The sequence below is a fragment of the Antechinus flavipes genome, chromosome 1 (genome assembly GCF_016432865.1).
Source record: "Antechinus flavipes isolate AdamAnt ecotype Samford, QLD, Australia chromosome 1, AdamAnt_v2, whole genome shotgun sequence".
Lineage (NCBI taxonomy): Eukaryota > Metazoa > Chordata > Mammalia > Dasyuromorphia > Dasyuridae > Antechinus > Antechinus flavipes.
Window position 1 is genome coordinate 532,830,943 of NC_067398.1, and position 22,505 is coordinate 532,853,447.

The following is a 22,505-nucleotide window of genomic DNA, read 5'->3' on the forward strand; positions in this document are numbered from 1 at the left end:
ATGACCTTAAGATAAGGGTCCAAGTTGCTCTAAAAACATTGTCACTGTGCATTTAAATGGGCTTTTGTCCTTTTATTACAACTAATATGACCATTTTATTAGCTAAACTGACTGCATGCTATTTTCTGTCTGCTGTGGGCCCACAAATCATTTCAGGGCACACATCTGCTTTCAGATAAACAAGAGGCTGCCAACTTGGTGAAAATCCTAGCTACAAATGTTGCAGAAACTAGTGGTTTGGGCAGGTTTTCATTTATTACTGAAATGGCAAATACTGTTTAGAAATCTGTGAGCATGTAATCACTCCAAAGGCTTTATTCACATAACCCGTAACACTCAGCTGGTAAAATCACTGACTAAATGTCAAGATTAGGAACAGAGACAGTATGGTGGTCTTAGGTATTGCTGTTTTTTCTTCAAATATCTTCCACCACTGTCCAAAAATGACAGATAAATCTGGTCACTTTTTAACAAACAGATAAGTGCTATTAAACAACTTAAAATATCTGTATCTATACAAATGTAAAGTTACTTACCTCATTCTTATGAGCTCACCTCATCTTTTCTTGGTTAGTAATGCATTTTAGTCTTAATTTTATTTAACTTAATTGTGAGGGTCATAATTTGTATATAGTAAGATTTATTATAAGACCTTAGATGCCCACAATATGCCATTGTATTCCTCAAAGCCTTTTTTTGGGGGGAGGGGAAGTAGTAGTGTGTGGGGATAGTTTTTTTGTTGTTTTTTTTTTTGTATTGTTTTGTTTTTTGCTACAATCTTTTTCAGGCATTTTCAATGATAAATTTTAGAAAATCCTCCCTCCTTTCAGAAACAAAGACCTGAACTTCCCAGATAGCAGTCACACTTTTTAAGAAACCTAAACAGTCGGTTTGATGCCTAAAGGAACTCACATGGTTAAAAGCAACCAATATGGTGAATGTTGTGATGATTTTGACTTGGGAAAATGGGAAAACACTCTTCAAAATCAGTAGAGAGGTCTAAAATCATTGACAGGCTTTCAAAGGGTAATAAAGACTCAGAAAGCTATAAAAGCAGGTGATTTAGAAGAAGGGAAGTATTTGAGCACAGCTGGTATTTTAAAATCTGACATTATTTTCAGTTTTTATTTTAAATCTCAACCCTTAATTTGATTTAAGAAGGTCAGGGAGATGTGATTCCTCTCCCCCCCCCAATGAATCGGGGTGACCCTGAAAATCAAGTTGGGAAACATTATCATTGTTTGACTTTCAGAATGGGAGTAGGGTTACTTGAAACAGACAACAGAGAAGCCCATCATTTTAAAAAATTGGAACAAAAGAAAGCAAAAATGGAAAGTAGAAAATAGAGCCCATCACTAGCACCTTTTTTCTTTCTCTTGCAGAGGTTGTTCTTAAATAATATTTGCATAGGCTGGTGCTCATTAGTCAGGCAACCTCTACTCACTCTAGATACACAAGCACTTTAAATTTAAACGCTATACTGTATGTAAACTGAGGTGTGCATTTTTACTGCTTGTCAAAACAATCCTGAAATCCCATTTTCCTTTAATAAAGTATAGTTTTGTCCTCCAGATGTATGCTTGAATAAGATGTCATACTCTGTTTTTGTTCAGGATTGCACCCTGCTGATGTTCTTAGGCAGCAAGAAAATTACCTTATTGAAACATATTGCTGGTAGTGACTACGGTGCCAATTTTTGCATTGGTATTACACACATGACATATTCAGAGACCTTTGAGTAAGACTATGAATATCAAGTGATTGAAAAGATTATACAGGATTTTTTTTTAGCTTGGGGTATAAAAGGTTGCAGTTCTGGATGAGTGTCTTTCAGATCAATATAATTATGTCATAAAAACATGTAACAAAATAGTTACTTTGCAGCCTTTCACACTTGCCTGATTTCGAACTGCTTTTCATTCAGAGTGGAATTGCCTTATTTTGATTTACAATTGTTGAAGGGTAGGTTGAGTTTTTATCTTTCAAGATTTCTCCCATATACATGTGCATTCCTGTATGAACATTTTGTCAAAGTATGTGTGTGTATATGTAGTGTGTGTGTGTTTTAACCTTATTCATTTTTTTTTTACCACAAAAGGGTTTCTTCTTTATAGTAGTCGAAATATGCAGATGACATAAAACTATGCATGCAACTAAAGAGGAAGGATATAGAAGATTAATTGATGAATATAGATACTGAGGTTTCTGGATGTAAATGTGTTTGGGAGGACAAGGGAAGATATCAATAATTCATCATGGTTGTGTTGTATTGGGTTTTTTAAATGCTGTATTTTTCCCTTAGATAAATTTAGTTATGCATGCAGTGATTTTGTGACCCCATAGAGTGATCTCTCTGTGCCAAAAAGCATCAGAGGCAACAGTTTGGCTGGCCCATTTGGCATGGTCTTGACAACTTAAAAAGCAAAGTAATGATGGTACCTCCCAATGTGACTTTAGAGAGAGCTGGACTAAACCAAGTGGGTATCAGGATATATTGAGGGTATTCATGTGTAAATTCATACAGGTAAAATAACAGAGGTGAAGAAGGAAAAACCAAAAATTATAACTAGCCTGTGAGCGAAGTAACTGAATCTCAGACTCAGTCATTCATGGATTCTAGGGAACTTTGTGAGCAAACATTATGTCTAGAGAAATTGTGTCTTCTAACAGGAAAATGGTTTTGCTGGCTCGGATAATCCATGTGAATTGGAAATATGAAATAATATCATTATGAAACTAATCTGATTTTTTTCAATGTATGCCTAATCTCAACTTGTGTATAGTTTGAAGCCTTTTCATCTTTCCTTCAATGCAGATTTTTTATGCTTAACAGTAAACAAAACTAATCCAAGACAGTAGAGTTATGTGAGAGAAGGAAGAAATAAAGTAGTGACTTGTCCCTACCTCAGCGAGAAGAGCTGTTTATCCCAAAAGTCATGAACAAAAACTAAGAGCAAGTCATGTTCAGTTCTGCAAAAATCAATGTGGAAAAACAGACATAAATCAGTAAGAGGAAAAAAATAAGAAAAATTTTCATCTGATTCCATACTTTCAAGCACATGGTCCCTCTACAAACTCACATTGAATTGGTCTCACATACAATGAAAAATAAAAAAGTCCTTTTCAAATGAAACTCTATTGACAATAAATAAATGATTTAACCCTCACTTTCTTGGCTATCTTATTCTTTGGATACTTCAATTTTTTAAAATATTCTATTTTTTTATAGTCTGCCTTTTCTATTTTCCCCTTGTCCCAACCCAATCTCCCAATGTTTCTTCCTAATGTCTCTCTCGATCTTTTTTCTTTTCCTCTCATCCATTTTCTTTTCATAATCTCTTTCTATCTTATCATTACTTTTTTTTTTGGTGGCAGTTATTTTTTAATTTTTTTCAATAGTACAGTTTTGACGCTTTTCTTCAACTGCATGGGAAATTAGATAGAGTTAAAACAAGAAAAGTGTGTAGAGCAATAGTACTACTGAATAAAAAAGGACCAAGAGAAAAAAAAAATACTGTAGAGGAATGACTACTGCATGAAACTAGTCAACCTCAAGAAATGCATTTGTGATAAAGATAAAAGAAAACTTTTAAAAACTATTCAACAGTTTAAACCTCTCTCTAAATTTTATTAACTAAGGGAGTTTTCTTCCCTCAGTCCTCCCACTGAAGATAAGCTATACAACATGGTAAAGTCTTACTAAAATATTTTGAGGAATAACATAACTCAAAGCAGTATTCTCAAGCATGTCCTTCCTACTTCCCTTGTTTCCAATTTCCCCATCTTACACTCGGATAGAACATCAGACTTTTTGCTCTAATGTTTCTTTTTCCTGTACAGAAAATTAATCTCCTGAGAGCTGTTGCATAATGATCTGAGTTCTCACATTTTCTCAAGAAGATGAACCATTGCCTCTCAGGAATAGAGGGAACATGAACCTGGTACAGTTGTCTACCTAGTAAAGGACGTGTTTTATGATGCCATAGGTGAAGCTGGAAGTTTATCAAAAATAATTCCATTTTCCCCCTTTCTACTTTACATACAGTAAATACTATATTACCCAAGGGGGAGGAGGGGGAAGAAGTTTCTTTGCTATACAAACATAACTCCAAAAAAAATCAAACATAGCGATCTGAGATTTTCAATCACTAGGAGAAAAAAAAAGTTTGCCCTAGATTATAAATGCGGAAGTTATAAAAGTTGATGATTTCTTTATGCTTGTTCCATTGTAAATGTGTACATTAAGCTGTATTATCTACTTCTCATGTATTTATTATTCCATTCTATTCACTTTTTATAAATTAAAGCCCCTCCTTACTTCCTCTGTTTTAAGGAGATCGATGTAGTACATAGCAATTTTATTGTATCCGTGTATTCATTTCTTTTATAAAGGTAAATCATTCTTGAACATTCACTCCCCCCATGAGAAGGTGGCTGTAGATTGGTATGTTGCATGAACTCCCTGAAGAAATGGAGCGATTATATCATTTTATTCACTTCTTCCTTGGGTAAATGTTGGAATGCTTCCATGGCCCTATATAAACATGGCATGCAGGAAAGACTCTCTGTTCCTGTGTAAAGATATTTAAATAGCAAGAGTATCAAGTACTTCTGTGTTATCATTCCCTTTAGCAAACATGGGCCTGTCTCTTTCACTTTAAACTCTTATGCTATATGTCATTCTTTTTGTTTGTTTTACATGAACTATGTTCATTCAGTCTTTATCACCCCTGCTAAATTGTTAGTTCTGTTGTTCATTGCAAGACATGATTTGTCCATTCATAAATGATGGATTCAATCCATCATCTCTGCACCTACTCACCGACCATCCACATACAACTTCATCCTTACTTATAACCACATTTGCCTCCTTTCTGTTTTTAGGACTGGAACATATATGTTAGGACCATAAATCACATGTGGAGAACAACCATATGTTTTTCTTCTAGCTAGTCCAGCACTACTGCCTTGGCTCTCTGAAACTCAAAATGCAGGGTTTAATCAGTACCCCAATCTTCATTTTCTGGAACAAAAAGATCTGAAAACCTCAGCACACCTGTTCATACAGTAGAATAGGTGTTTAGCTGTTATTGTGCTATGTAAAAGTTTAGAAGCCATGCCTTCCTTAGTCTTCTGGGGCAGGGAAACAGTAATGAGAGATCTCTCAGATTTGTAGCTGAGAGCATACCTAGCAAGGCTGTCCCAATCCACAAAGAAGGAAATGATTTTTCAGATAGGGAGAAAGCAAGTTAAATTCTGATAGCCAGTTATCTTGTGTCACTGACTCAAGGTTGGCTAAACAGAGAAGCAGCCACCTTAGGGGGCTAAATATCAAGGAAAGAGGAAAGAGAAAGCTAGTGGAGGGGAAGGAGGAGTATGGCAGTATTTTCTAGTAAAAATGCCTTTTAAAAGCCCCCTGCAACCCTTCCAAATAAAAGTGCTCTCCTACAAATCGACAAGGAAAGTTCAAGCACTGGGGCCCTCACAGTAGGAAACTGGTCACATGGGTAGCATAATGAAATTTTACTGCAAAATATCCTTTTTTCTTATTTGAAAAGACAAATTATTAGCATTTTTAAACAATTTCAATATGTTTAATGGCTGAAAGTTAAGCTCAAACTGTTCCGCTTACTGAATAAAGTGCTAGGTCTGTAAACAGGAATCTTAAGTTACCCCAAGAGTACACTCATTTTAAATTTTACTTGAAAGCGGGATGTACGTTTATTACAATTTCAAACAAAATGCTAATGCCATTAAACAAATGAGGTTTAGGCAAATTAACTGCATTTTAATATTCTGAAAGCCTATGATATAGGACATTGTGTTACGAAACATTGGCTAGAAGTATCAGTTGCAAGTGGGATTTTCATTGCTGTGAATCTCAGGAGAATATTTGTAATTAGTATCATTTGCCTAATACTTCAGGTTAATTAGAATATTTAATTGAATAGCTGTAATCTTCAGAGATGACTATATTATGATCAAATTAGTACCATCACAGCGCACGCTGATCACTGCCGCAGCCTGGCTCACTTCTGCTAGCTATTCAGCCCTCTGGAGCGTTCAGCAACATAAGAAAAAATCTGTTTCTTACACTTTTGAATTTTAATGATCCATTTGAACTCTGCCATCAACATTTAATTATTCTAGAAAAAAAAAAGTCCCAACCATGACTCCCATATGGCATGTTGGCAAATACACTTGCCCACATTGGAGTCTCTGCACCTCTCAGGCAAGCTCTGGGAAGAGATTTAACACAATCTTTTTTTCTTTTCTTTTCTTTTTTTTTTTTTTTTTTTTGAATGCAAGGCCTTTTTTTTTTTTTAATAGTGTTTGCAAATACAGACCATATGAAGCTTCACAGAAGAGGTTACTAGGATACTATTGAAACACTATTAGGAACAGATGAATTGATTTTTAGAATGTTACAATGGGTTTAATCCTATAATGTCTACTACTGGACTTTTTGTATTGTATCCAGAAGGTTTGAAGGAGTCAGGTGCCTGTTCAGCTAAACCTTGTTAGTCAGTAATGCAGTTAATTGGGGGTGGGAAAGGAGGGGGCTGTGCATACTAAAAACCTTCAGTCAAATCACAGATGTTGAGTTCCTGACCCTACCAGTTGTGGGGTTTAAATGTATAGTACATATTGTATAATGCACACATATGGGTAGAATATGTTATATGTACATGTGTGTATTAAATATATATGTAAATATACACATATAATATTATAAATATTTGGGGGCAGAAGGTTAAACCTGGAGTCTTGAAAGAGCTACAGAAAGTAATTTCACAAAGAGATCCTTCCTTCCCCTAACATTCCCTCTTCCTCGGCCAACTCTTACTTGCATTCCCTCTCACTTGATTATACCATATGAGTATACCATGGAAAAAATGTGGAGAAGAAGAATTGTGCCACACTGGATATTTTTTATTCTCAAGATGTTTCAAGACTGCAGAAACCATGTTTTTTTTCCCACAACTCATGAGGAGAAATTAGTTTTATACAATAAGCAAGTTGAAATTTTTAAAAGGATAAAATAGTATAACAATTGGAATATTGTCCAATGACAGACCTCTTCCTCAACTTCCTCCTTCTTCTGAATAGTTTATATTCTAAGGACAAAATATACCAATTGGTAGAGGAGAAAGAAGTAATTAGGAGAAAGACGAGAGATGGAAAATTTGGAATGAAGGGGTGGGGGAAAGTAACAACATAACCTGTCATTTAATGAATCAATTTGTTGTCTAAATGGACCATTTAGATTTTCAGCCAGAAAGTCTTTGGCATCCTTCTTCCTATTTGAGCATTCTAGAGATTTTTAAAGGAACACAAAATGATAAAGGTGAGCCTTTCACTATAGATTATAAATGATACTGTGAAATATGCTAAAAACAAGAAAAATGATAAATGCAAAATATTTAGCTACACCAGTAAGTAAATAATAATGGTACTATTATTCAAAAATAGATGTCTTCATGATTAGTTTCATCATAATTAAATAACTGAATTATAGTGGAAATAAGTTAAAAGATGATATGATATTATTTATAGTCATAAAACATAAAGGGCCTAGTACAAGTAGGATTTGAAAACAAATGTCTTATTTAAAAAAAAATCATATTGTATCCTTCATTTTGTTTTAGAAAATCCTATCAAGTAGGAAAAAATCAATTTTCTTAAATTCAGATTATGAAAATATGATGACAAAAAATAGTAATAGATACATATTTACTGAAGGAAAACATAAAGTGAATTCTATAAATCCAGGAGAAAAACACAATAACTTATAAATTATCTTATTTTCCCTTGTGGTAGTATATGGTTTTAGTGATGGAAGGAGAGAGAATTAAATTAATAACCTTTTTTGCTCAATAAGCTATCTGATTTCATTGGGAGCTGCTGTAGCTGCTGACCACTCAGAGTCCAGCTCTAAAGAAATGCCAATTCCACTGGAGACACTTGATTATCACCAATTTTATTTTTAAGTCTCTTCCAAATAATGATCTAAAATACATTCTTAAAGAGCAGTTTAAAAAGCACCTTGAGAATTTATTTTAATGGCTAGTGCACTGCATAATTGCAGCTTTCTTGTAAGAAATCTTGAAAAATTGCTAATTACAGAAATAGACAGTGTGTGTCATGAGCACCCAGAACTCTATATTATTCATCTCTATAAATTTGTCCCCGAAAATGTTTTTTTAAACAAAGCCTTGGCCACTTTTCAAGAGCTGATGTTATATTTATAAAGATATTTATTGATGTATTCCGTTGTATATCTATGTATATATCTATATCTATCTATAGATAGATTTTTTTTTTCACTCTTTACAATTGGTGAGCATCTGTTGAAAACCATTATAGGCAATCGCTAATCTTGAGTAGCAGCACTGTGATGTACTGTCTCCTTCATAGAGGTGCTCCCCACACATGCAAAACTCTTCTAGAATTAAAAAATCTGCTCTACTAATTGTGGAACAAATTTTCAACAGCCCTCTTTGAGAATCCAGCTCTAAGTATTCTCCCATCTATTAAACAGATGGCAGATAAGATTGTAAACATATTTGCTTCATATTGAATAGATAGTTTCTGGCATAATACTAATTAACAAATTAAATGACTGACTTTCTGCATCACATTAGAGTTAAAACCACTTTGTAAGTTTGTCTTTGGTAGTTATTTACTTTGACAATAGCATGCAGTGAAAAACTGTTAAATGTTTTTCCCAGCAACATTATGCATTGAGTAGTTTTCTTTTTTAAAACTCCATATTTTATTATAATTCATTTGACTTTCATTACAGTCACTCATTACAAAATGTATGTGCATTTAATCCATTTCCAAGGGCTGCATATTTTCCCAGTTCCATTCAGTATCATTGTGATAATGTTTTGGGTCTAGGCAAACATACATCAGAACAAGGCATTGCTTTTCTTGTATTCTCATATTTTAGTTGGGACTACTCGGGAAAGAGGACTTCTGACATAATATGGTGGCAGCTAAACATCTGCAGAGGTTTTCTATTTAATTCTTTATTTTTAAAGGAACATGATGTTGATCCTTGCTAGTAGGCTTCCTTCTGTATCTAACTGAAATCCTGGAAAAGCTCAAAACCTTTAAATGACATTGCTGCCTATCTCCCTGAGGAATCTTTAAAGGCCTTGCTTCAACACTCACTAGCTAACTTTGGGCAATTGAGGTTTAAAGGATTCTTCTTTAAAATGGAAACAATAATACCTCACTCTACCTAGCTCAAAAAGTGGAACATATGTAATAGCATTGACAAAAGCATTTGCCAGCAAGTATAAAATACTGTATAAATACGAGATAGCATTAATGTTAATTTCAGTAATTGCACCAATGAATGTTTTTCCTCTAAGGCAAAATATATTATACTGTAGCTCAGAAAAGAGGCAGCATGGTGGTAATAAATTATAATATAATAATGTAAATTCAAACACAAATAGGATCCTTATGGGCCACATATTGGCGAGAAGATCACAACTTAAAGTTATCTATATTAAATTGTATTTTTTAATTTATCGTGCTAAACCTGTCCCAATTATATTTTAATTTGGTCTGGATGAATTGTAGTATTTTACAGTCCCTTTGGAGCCAACATATATGAACTTAGAAAATCACAAATTAACATTTGTGTTGAATTGTATTTTTTTATTATGTTAAACATTTCACTATTACATTTTAATCTGGTTTGAGTGTCCTTAGGAGTTTTATAGTACACTATACTTAGTAGAGAGTTTGACATGTTGCTGTAAGATAGATAGATATCAACATTTATCCTTGCAAAAGCTTGTGTTCCAATTTTTCCCTCTCCTCTAGATCTCAAGTAATCCAATATATGTTAAACATGTGCAATTATATATATATGTATATATATATACACATATATATTCCACAAATATCATAATACACAAGAAAAATCAGATTGAAAAGAAAAAAAAATAGAAAGAAAACAAAAAAGCAAGCAAACAACAACAAAAAGTGAAAATACTATGTTGTGATCCACACTCAGTCCCCATAATCCTTTCTCTGGGTGCAGATGGCTCTCTTCATCACAAGACCATTGGAACTGGCCTGAATCACCTCATTGCTGAAAAGAGTCATGTTCCTCAGAACTGATCATTATATAATCTTGCTGTTGCTGTATAAAATGTTTTCTTGGTTCTACTCACTTCACTTAACATCAGTTCAGGTAAGTCTCTCCAAGCCTTAGGGAAACTCAAAGACTACAAGTTATATACAAGTCATCTACCTGCTTTGATAGATCCTCTCTCTCGTTTGACAGTTCCCAATACCAATGAAATTATAGGTCTAATGCACACATTTATTTTACAAGAAATAAAAACAAAAAATCAGAAGGTAAATTGATTGTTTTCTGAAAAACTGTGTTCTTTCATTCAAGTACAATGGAGTAATTGGTGGAAATGATAAATAAGAAACCTAAAAGGCTTTTCCCTCAAATCTGTTGCTGATGCATGTAAGATATAATTTGAGGACCCATGTTTCCTAATATGGATAATTTCAAATATTTACTTTATTTTTTCCCAACAAGCAAAATCAAAAAAAATGCTCATAAAATAATTTCAAATTTTGAAATCACAAAGAATGTGGACAATGAACTTTCAAAATTATTTTCCTGATTTATGGTTAATATTTTTAAAGTGCCGGGTTCATAGTAAGCCCTTCATAGGTGTTACCGTTTTCTTTCCTTCCCATGCAGATCAGGCACCACCTTCTCCATGTTGACTTTCTAGATTTTCCTCAGTGCCTACCACATTCTATCGTGTTGTATTCTAATATGTGCATATCATATCACATTCCATAATTTAGAAAGTCAGTTACTTTGAAGCAAGAATTATGCCTTTTAAAAATCTTGTAATTTTCAAGAGTATTACAGTGCCTTGCAGCTCAGAAGGGCACAAAAATATCTGTTGAATTGAATTGAATTTGTGGAACTGAAGGAAAATTTGTCTATACACAGGACTTATTCCCCAATTAATACTATTTTATTAGTCTTAGAAATGAGCAAGCATCATATAGTTTTGAAGATCCCTAAATAGTTGAATCCAAGGTTGGCTATCTTTGTAAATGAATCACATCAATTACTTTGTCAGAATAATACTAAATTTTGGCATGAATTTTGGCTCACCCATTGAGGCAGAGCTCCTATTACCTACAATTTACAGTGATTACAGTGATAATAATAAGGACTGGATATATGATTTCATTTCTAATGTTTTCAATCATTTCAATTATGCCTGATTCTTTATGGCCCATTTGGAGTTTTCTAGGCAAAGATACTCAATTAGATTGCCATTTCCTTTTGCAAATTATTCTATAATAAGTAAAACTAAGGCAAGCAAGCTTAAGTGATTTACCCAAGGTCAAACAGTTAGTAAGTGTCTGAAGCTGGATTTGGACTCTAGTGTTCCTGGCTCCATACTCAGTGTTTTATCCACTACGCCAAAATTCCATGATCCAATGCAATTCAGTACTTCTTCTTCAATCTGTAGTCTTAGAGAATTACCTAGGCTTCTTAAAGGATGACTTGACCATAATCACTCAGCTATTTTTGTTAGAGGCATTATTTGAAATCAACTCTTCCAAACTCCATGATTTTCTTCCTTCCTTCCTTTCTTTCTTCTTCCCTTCCTCCTTCCCTTTCTCCCTTCCTCCTCTCCTCCATGCCTTCTTCCTTCCCTTTCTTTCTTCCTTCTACCCTCCCTTCCTTTCTTTTTTCTTCCTTCCTTCCTTCCTTTTTCCTTTTTTCTTTCTTTCTTTCATTCATTTACCTCTATAATAATGTAAACATGTGAGTCTTTATATGGGTATGTATGTATATGTATATTTATATATGTATACTTGTAAGTATATATGTGTATGTATATCTGTTTATGTTCTACATAGCATACAGCATTGGCCCATCCAATCATTTCATGTATATATATGGCCTAACTGCTTTGAATATATATTTTTTTAAAGTAAATTATCTTTTTGGCATCTAAATGTTTCTATCATTAAAAATTATTCACATTTACATAGTGTTTTCTGATTTAAAAAGCAATTTCCTCACAACATCACGCATGAGGTATGATATAAATAATTATTACCTCAATTTACATATAAGGAAATAGTCCTTTTCCTGAATAGCCCTATTACTATTAAGAACACCTTTTCCCCATCTAACCAGACCAGCAATTTTTATTTCATTCCTAATTCTTTATTCTTAACACCATTTGCTCAATTGATTTTTAAATTTTGTTATTTGTACCTTTACACCATTTCTCTTGTGATAGTAATTGTTCTGGCCCCCACAGCCTGAAGGCCAGGGTCACTACATTGTTTTATGAAAATAAGTCCTCCACTTGATATTTAAAGTTTTTCACTACCTGTTTTTTTTTCTTATCTTTACAGATTGTTTGTATTTTTCTCTCTGCTATTAACTGTTTTACATCTATATTGACTTATTCATTGTTTCTCAAATCTGAAACTCTATCTTATTTTTGTGCCTTTGTTTTTGTTATACATCATTACTGAAATGTTCAGTTTTCTCACTTTTCTTAGTTTTCCTGAGTTCTTTAAAGAATCAGCTCCAAAATCACCTTTTATAGGATGCCCTTCCCTATCTCCTCCCCCCAACTGATGTACCAGGACTTTTCCCTCTGGAATTATCTTCCATCAATTCTGTACAGGGCCTATATTGATATCATTCTTTACATGTTTACATCTCTCTCCTATAAGAATGATAGCTCCGTGGAGAATGGTGATGGACTTTTTTGTCTGTTTGTTATTGCTCTTCTTTATATCCATATAGCTTAGCACCATGCCTGGAACATAGTGAAAATTCAATAAAAACTGCATTGGCTAGGGGATTGATAAATTCAGAAATGTTAAGTAACTTGCCTAAGATGACTCAGCTTATAAGCCATAGATCGGTAATTTAAAATAGATGTTCCACTGCTAGTTCCAGGACTCTTTCTAAGATGTTGTGATGTCTCCAGGAAATTTGAGTAATGTCATTTATGTATCTGGAAGATAAAAGTTTAATCTTTAGCTAGAGTTTAATCATGAATGGCTAACAGCTCAGATCTGGAGAGAAACCCATTATTATCAAAAACCTTTCAACTCTTAAATCTCCCCCAACATAAAAGAATAGCATTTCAGTGCTACAAGATACCCTATAGCACATGCTCAAATACCTTCTCATTTAACAGAGAAATCATGATAGGCCATTTTTATGTTCATTGTGTTTATTTCCAGGTTTAACATTTGGCCTGTTTGTTTTTTAAAGAGAGAAGCTTGTGCTTGAAAAATCTTCCTAAACTAGTTTTTTCATCTCACTCATCATCTTACTAAATTGGAGCATAATGAAGAGTGAAACATCAAGTGGAATAACACAGTTAGATTAATTCTGGGGTATAGGGAATGAGATGTGATCTCTGCTTTGCTTATGCTTCCAAACTATGCAAATGGGAAAATGAAAAAAAAAAGTTAAATATTAAAATTATAATGAGGTTATTACTAATATTTTTCTTGTTGTTTTTTTATTTTGTTTTTCTTACAGATTTTTACAATGTTTATTGGCATAGTGGATAAGAATGCAGGATTTGGAATTAAGAAGACAAAAGATTAACTCCAACGTCAAACAATTTACTAATTGTGACAATGAGTAAGTCACTTTATCTCCTTCAGCCTTAGTTTCCCTATCTATAAAATGGTTTAAAATACCATGCTCTTCACTGGGGTTTTAGAATCAAATGGAACAAACTACATATGGTGCTTTGAAAGTTTTAAAATGCTTGGAAATGTTGGCTTTATTATTATGATTATGACTATTAGTATTATTTGATATAATTATTTTTATAAAAGAAAAATATAATTAATGAGATCCTTTATTTCTAAAACCCATGCTTTTTTCCCTTCTGAATGATCCATTTTATTATTATACATAATACTCAAGTAGTTCTCAAAATTCAAATTTTCCATTGAGGGAGGAAAGACAGATCACGTGGGATGTTGATTATGAACTAAAGTTGAACAAAAAGTAAAGAACTACTGGATGTGACTGGTCTGCTCTCACTGACTTGTGTTAGATCCCCCCTGACAAGAATTGCGGTATACTGTCTCATATGAAATCAGTAGTATAGCTAAAACTTAGAATCCAGGCCTTATCTCCTAATCCAGTAAGTTTTCCATTACACCAGAGATATCAAAGATGAAGCTCCCTAAACATGTACTAATGTTTGGTATCAAATAAAAATAAAATTGAGCAATGTTTTTTTTTTTAAATACAAAATAATAGATAATGTCAACATATGATTTTCTAAGTCAATATGTGGCACATAGAAATCTTTATTTACAGTTGAATGATTCTTCCATTTCTATTTGAGCTTCACACCACTGTAATATACTAGAAGTTATTTGAATGTGATTATAAAAGGGAAAAATACACCAAATTCACCATGTCTTCTATCAGTCTGTCAACTCTTTCTCTTGTTTATAAACAATGTAATCTTATTTAATACTGACAAGTATAATACTGTAGGTATTTTATAGGTATAGACTAGGCAAAGCATCACATTTTGAACAAAAAAAAAAACATTAAATGAAATTTGATGTATGTACACAAATTTAAAGCAGTTAGGTGTGTTTTTTTCCCAAAATATGTTATAGCTCTAATTGCTTGGTTAATAATTTTGAATGAAATTTGTTTGTTTTCTTTAAATAAAATCATTAATCGCCTCAGGGAATGATGGGTCATTTATAAATTTATTGTAATTCCAGTGAATATAAAGAATATTACTTATCATATTTGTTGGGGGTACAATGGAATAGGAAACAATTTGAGAGATTAAAACATAAGAAATTTAATTAAATTATTTTTATTCTTTTACAATGCACTTATTTATATATTTTATTATTATATCACTTAATATTTTTCAATTAATCTCTTCTACCTCCTATAAAATAACTATTCTTTTAGATAAAGGGAGAAAATGGGGGACAGGAAAATTTTTCCAGCAAAACTTATGTTGAAGAAATCCAACATTACATAGAAAATCCATATCTTTGTACCTCACCTGTATAATGAGTGAGGGAAGTGCCATTTTATTTCTCTTTGGAGATCAAGTTGGCCTTTATAATTTCACAGTATTCAGTTTCAATTGTTCTATTGTTCTTTTCAATTCTTATTGTGGTAGTCATTTTGCATATTATCATTATTATTATTAGTCTGCTTATTTTACCTTGCAACACTTCATACAAGCCTTGTGTCTATATATTGCTCTATTTTTATTATATTCATCTTTCTTAGAGTATACCTATATATACCATTACATTAATTCACTACAATTGGATATTTTAACAGTTTTTCTTGCCCACTTCCAGATTTGTTGGACTAATTCACAACTCCACCTTTGTGGTTTTATTACTGAACAATTATAAGCTGAACAATTTCTAAATTCAATATTTTTATCTCATAACTTTTGTTTTTTTTCTAAGTATGGACTATTTTGATTTTTCATTTATTTTATTGTTAGTTGCTTGGCAAATTCATTGATGTGATTATTCATTTTACATTCCTTAAGAGATTATCGTTCATATTCTTTGAGTACTTGTCTGTTATAAAATGACTTTTGCTTTTCTAGCTTCCAGTTAGTTATCTATTGGTGATTTTTCCTTAGTTAACTGATTTCCTCAGGCTAGTTATATTAATTTTCTGTATTCAAAATATTGTTAATTTCATGTAATAAAAGTTAGCTATTTTATCTTTTATAACTTCCTCTCTTGTTTGAATAAATACTTATTCCCTTGCTTTTGTTGTAAAGGTTACCTAATCCAAGTATATTCTATTTTTTATATTAATTTACATTCAGGCCATACATACTTTTAAAGTTAAGCAGAGAATATAGTGTAAGTTGTCTAAGTCTAATTTCTATAATTAGAATTGCTAATTTCATCAGAAATCCTTATCAAATGTGTCATTTTTTTCTATATAATTTACGTTTGTGGTTAGCCAAAACTTAGCTTCTGACTTCATTTATTTCTGACTCTTGCATCTACTTTGTTCTATTGATCTACTTTTCTATTTTTTAAGTATTTTCCCAGTAGATTTTTTTTTTATTATTTCAACTTTATAATATGAGGTTGGAAAGTGTTATTCATACTTCATTCTTACTTTTTTTCATTATTTCCCACAACATTTTTCTTACTCCAAATGAATTCTATTATTCAAACTCAATAAAATAATCCCTTAAGAGTTGAGTAACATATCCCTAAATCTCTTAACTAATTTTGCCAGTATTATCATTTTTGTTTTTGAGATTTGGTCTCTCTAACTTGCCCATATAGCCATTTGAGAACTAATCAACATGGTATGCTTCTGATTTGAGCTAGTTAACCTCTCTTTAGGCAATTTGATAGCTTCTTGGACCTGCAGGCTCCTTGTCCCCCTCCTCTTCTTCCTCCTGCTCCTCCCCTTAATCCTCCTGTTCTTCTTCTTCCTCCTTCTCCACCTCTTCCTTTTCTTCTATCCTCTCCTCCTCCTCCTCCTCCTCCTCCTTCTCCTCCTCCTGCTCTTTCTTACATTTCTAGAACTATATTAAATAACTATGGAGAAAGAAACCATCCTTACTTCATTAAGGAAACTTTAAATACTTCTCTATTGCATAACTATTAGCTTTTGATTTTGACATTTCAAAGGACTGTCATAGAGTACAAAACAGTCAAATGATAGAGAATTATAATAGAAACATGGTCCTGACGATGCATAAAAGCCACAAATCTGACTCTTAAATTAAAGGCACATAAATTATTTTTAATACATTTAAATATACACAATAGAAAAGTGATGGTTAAAATGACTAAACATTGGTTTACTAGCTAGCAAATAACTAGCATCATGCTCCAAGACCAGGGCTACATAAACCACTCATGAGCTTACCAAAGAAATCAACTGCACCATACATTCCTCTCAATGACAGACAATCAGAAAATAAAAGCTTGCCCAAGCAAGAAGAGTGTTTCAATTGTCTGTGCTGAGAGAGAGAGAACTAAGAAGATAAATTTGGACAAAATCTCTCCTCTCTGTCTCTCTGTTTCTCTGTCTTGCTGCCTCTCTCTCTCTCTCTCTCGCTTTCTCTCTCTCTCTCTCTCTCTCTCTCTCGCTCTCGCTCTCGCTCTCTCTTTGTTTCTATCTCTCAATGTATCTAAATGTATAAAAAGAAAAATTAATAGTACTATAAGAAGACAAAGATGGTACTTAAAAAGTAAAAAGATATGATAAATTAATGAACTCTTTTCAGTTTTACATAGGTCTAAAAGAAAGGTAAATCAAAGGAAAATGTAGAAATTAATGTATCGGGGCAAAAATAAAACCAAAAATTCAGGGCATATTCTCAATGGCAATGCTAAAGAACATACACATTTCTCAATACAACATAGAGACCTTACAAACTTTGACCCTCTGTTAGGGCACTCTAGGACATTAATACTTTGTTGGTGGAATTGTGAATGGATCCAACCATTCTGGAGAGCAATTTAGAACTATGCTCAAAAAGTTGTCAACTGTACATACCCTTTGATCCAGCAGTGTTACTCTTGGGCTTATATCCCAAAGAGATCTTAAAGTAAGAAAAGGGACCCATATGTGTAAAAATGTTTGTGGCAGCTTTTTTTATAGTGATAAGAAACTGAAAATTGAATGGTGCCATCAGTTGGAGAATGGTTGGGTAAATTGTAGTATATGAATGTTATGGAATATAATTTTCTATGAGAAATGACCAGCAGGATGATTTCAGAGAGGCTTGGAGAGACTTATATGCACTGATGCTAAGTGAAATGAGCAGAACCAGGAAATCATTGTACATGGCAACAACAAGATTATATGATAATCAGTTCTGATGGACATAGGTCTTTCCAACAATGAAATGATTCAGATCAGTTCCAATGATCTTGTGATGATGAGAGCCATCTACATTCAGAGAGAGAACTGTACAAACTGAGGTGGATTATAACATAGCATTTTCACTCTTTTTGTTATGGTTCACTTGAATTTTACTTTCTCTCTTTTTTTTAACTTTTTGATGTGAGTTTTCTTGTGCAGCAAGATAGTTGTATTAATATTTATGCCTATATTGGATTTCACATATATGTTTTTACCATGTTAACATAGATTACATGCCATCTATGAGAGGGGGTGGAGGGATGGAGGGAGAAATTGGAACATAAGTTTTTTCAAGAGTCAATGTTGAAAAATTATCCTTGCATATGTTTTGAAAATTTAAAAACTTCAATAAAAACAAAAAAATAAAGAAATGAAGAAGTAAGGAATATAAAGAAATACCGAAAGATCAACATGAACTGATGAAAGTCAAATAAGCAGAGAGAGGCAGAGTCAAGATGGTGGAGTAAAGAGAGGAATTCATACAACCTTTCCCCAAAACTACTCCAAATTTCTTTAAATAATGACTCTAGACAAATTTTAGAGTGTCAGCTGAAAACATTTAGAAAGTCAGCAGAAAACATCTGTAATACCAGAATGGCAGTCCAATGTACAGTCCTGGTACAGGTCATGCCAGTGCAGCCCCAGTCCCAGTCCCAGCTCTGGCCCCTGCCTCATGCCAAGAAAGCAAGAATGAGTCTAGGCACCCATGAAATAGTAGCAGTATTATTAGTTTATAGACTTCTCAGCCCAAAGACGCCACAGAGGACTTGGAAAGTCAACAGAAAAGGTCTGTGCAAGCAGGGTGAAAGCCCAGCACCAAATCCCTATGCAGGTTGCACCAGCACAGATGACCCCAGCCCTGGCCTCATCACCAGGAAAGCAGAACTTCTGAATCAGCAGCAGAATTAGGTTTTTTATTATATGCATGTACCATAATTTATTCAGATATTTCCCACAAGTACCAGTACATTCCAGAACAACTAAAGGTAATTTGCAAGGTTGTCAGAAAAGGTTTGTCAATATGGCTTTGGGAAACCAGCAAACTAAAAATGGGTATGGGCAGTGGTTCCGTGGCAACTACTGAGGTCTCTCTTGCTTCAGCATACTAGATCTTATAGCAACAGTGGGGTAGGGAAACTCCTAATAGTTCCAGGGCAGAAAAGAGAAAAGATCCCAAATTAACAAGTCCCTGAAATATTATAGCCAAATGCCAGAACACCCAGGTCAAGGAGAAAATATAGCAAATATCCAGAAAAAACAATTCGAGTATAGTAGAACCAGGATAACACAAGAGTTAGTAACTTCCACATTAAAGGATATAGGAGGATTTGGTTTATGATATTCCAGAGAACAGTGGAGCTAGAATTACAACCAAGAATTACCTACCCAGCAAAACTTAGTACAATCCTTCAAGGGAAAAGGTGAATATTCAATGAAATGGAAGATTTTCTAGCATTCATGATGAAAACACCAGAGCTAAATGGAAAATTAGATTTTCAAATATAGGACTCAGGAGAAGCATGAGTTGGCAACCAGGAAAGGGAAATAATAAAGAATTAACAAGGCTAATCTGTTTACATTACTGCATGGGAAGATGATACTTGCAAGTCATTAAAACTTTCTCATTATGGCTGTTAGAAGAGTATATAGACAAAGGACACAGGTATGAATTGAATATGAATGGATAATATCTTTTAAAAATGAAATTAAGAGGTGAGCGAGAAATTAATGAGTAAAAGAAAATGAGAAGTGGAATGGTATAAATTATCTGCCATAAAAAGAGGCAAAAAAAAAGGCTTTTACAATGAAGGGGAAGAGGGGATGAGTGAGTGAACTTTACTCTCATCAAAATGGTTTCAAAGGGAAATAACATACATGCACAATAGGGGTGTAGATATCTATCTTGCCTTGTAGGAAAATAGGAGGGAAATAGAGTATGGGAAAGGGGGAGTATGATAAAAAGAGAGGGCATATTGTGGAATGGTTAGCAGCAAAACACTTTTAAAGAGGGACAGGGTAGAAGGAAAGAGAAAATGGAATGTGTGTGGGGGGGGCGGGTATAGCAATAGTAATTGTAAAAATAATTTTGAAGCAAGTTTCTCTGATAAGTCCTCATTTCTTAGACATAGAAGGAACTGAGACAAATTTATAAAAATAAATAAGAGCCATACCCCAATTGATAAATGATCAAAAGATATGATCTATGCCCAAAGGGTTATAAATTCATGAATATCTTTTGACCTAATAGTACCACTATTATTCAATAATACTAAAAGTTTTTTTTAGAAAAAGGAAAAGGACCTATATGTACAAAAATATTTGTAGCAGCTCTTTTCTCAGGGCAAAAAAAAAAAAAAAATGGAAATTGAGGGATTGTCCATCAATTGGGGAATGGCTGAATAAATTTTGGTATGTGAATGTCATAAAATATTGCTGTGCTATGAGAAGTGCTGAGCAGGATGCTCTCAGAAAAAAAAAAATTGGAAAGTCCTTGATGAACTTAAGTAAATTGAAATGTACTATATACAAAATAATAGCAATCTTCTATTATGATCTATAAATGACTTTGCTGTCTCAGAAGTACAATGATCTATGACTAGTCTGAAGGACTTATGATGAAAAATCATATCCATGCCTAGAAAAGGAAAGGTTTGTGTCTGAATACAAATTGAAGTACTCTCTTTCTTTCTGTCTTTCTGTCTTTGTCTGTTTGTCTGTCTGTCTCTATCTGTCTTTCTGATAAAATTTGTTTTAAATGTAGCTAGAAAAAAATATTTTTTAAAAAAATTTAAATGTTAAATAAATAGAGCTAAGAAAACTATGTGTGTGTATCTGTGTGTGTTTAACTACAAGGTAAATGAAATGATCACATAGACACACACATTTTAAGTGCATAATGCAAAATTTTAGAGAACAAGTGTGTCTTTAAAAAAAAGGAGAAGTTGCCTTCTTATCTTTTTGCAAATATAATAAATAGGCCTACAAGGTCACTGTAAATATTTTCAATTCTTTTAGATATATTGATCAGTTACCCTCATTTTTTATTTCCCCCCTCTTTCCCTTTTTGTATTTTAAGCATGTTATCACTTAGATATTTCTTGGGGAGGGGAAAAGGGGAAAATTGTTAGAAAGTCTAGAGACATCTATAACATTTACTAAACAAAGGACATCACTAAAATAACTTATTTTAAAATATCACCTAACTGAATGGAAAAATCTTGTATCTGGTACTTGAAATCATAAATTTATAGCATTTTAAAATGATACATGTAGCGCCATTTCTACACACAATTAAAAGCACTTGCAGACATTTTGAACTTCCTCTAAATCTCACAGGTCTTTCCTGATGTATTTGACAAACATGGTGAGATTTGTGCTTACTCTAGACATATGGATGCAAAACTAAAATTACTTCATTCTGCAAATGCATAATTCATAGTGTCTTCTGAAATTGGTAGAACCCCACTTGCCTTAGGAGCTCCATCAAACAGATCATGTCACCTCCCAAACCTCTTTTCCATGAACCACTAACTACTCTTTATTCCACCTTAGGACTTCAGATGAAGCTTCCTTTTTCACTGTTATTGCAGCCATATTGATCACTCCCATAGTTTCCCTAGATACCAGGTGGTACAGTATGCGGTATCTCAGGCCCCAGACTGTTCTGAGGGCACAGAAGTAGCAAAAACAGCAGGGGACCAGGGTTTTTCTAGTTAGTGTGTAGTGCAGTCTGGGGCGTCCTTGGCCCCAAACTGTGGCAAGGATCAATGCAACAGCAGGAACCTTCATTTTATTTGTGATGTTTTTGAACATTAGTAAGACTAAGGGTAGATTTCCGTGAACAAATTCACAAGCTGTACTGAAATAAGAGACTTCTGAAATCAAATGTAAATCATTGCTTTATTGGTCCTTTGATTGTAAATCCTTCCTTCTCCTCAACCCACCAGTTCCTCAATATCTTTCCCTTCGGGACATAAAGATTCACAAATAGAATTATTGACAAGAAATGATAAATATATTTTTCCATTTTACAGATAAAATAGAGGTCCAGAGATTTTAGTTGACTGCATTTTGGGATAAGTAATTTTTAATACTTGAGCACATACTTTTCCTTACTCAAATGATATGAGAGATACCAAAATCAAAGCCTTGTATTCTTAAACAATAAAAAAGCGACACAAGCACAGCAGTTTGTATGTATGTGTGTGTGTTTTTAATCAGTCTATGCACATCTGTCTTGACACAGTTGGACTCCTTCACAAAAGTCACCATAACTACCTTAACATATGTAGAACCAAATTAAAATTACTTTATCAATCTTGCATTTTCAGCTTTCCCATCTTTGGGGTTAATTTCCATCCATGTGTTTCATTATTTTAGTAGAGTCTCATCTCTCTAACAGAGAGAAATAAGCAAACAGAGCCAATTTCAATGTAAAAAAGAGAAATAGAATCGGAACATTGATAATCTGTAAGAAAGTCAATCATTGGATTGGGATTCAATTTCAGTACTCTGCAAGGTGTTAGAAGCTGTCATC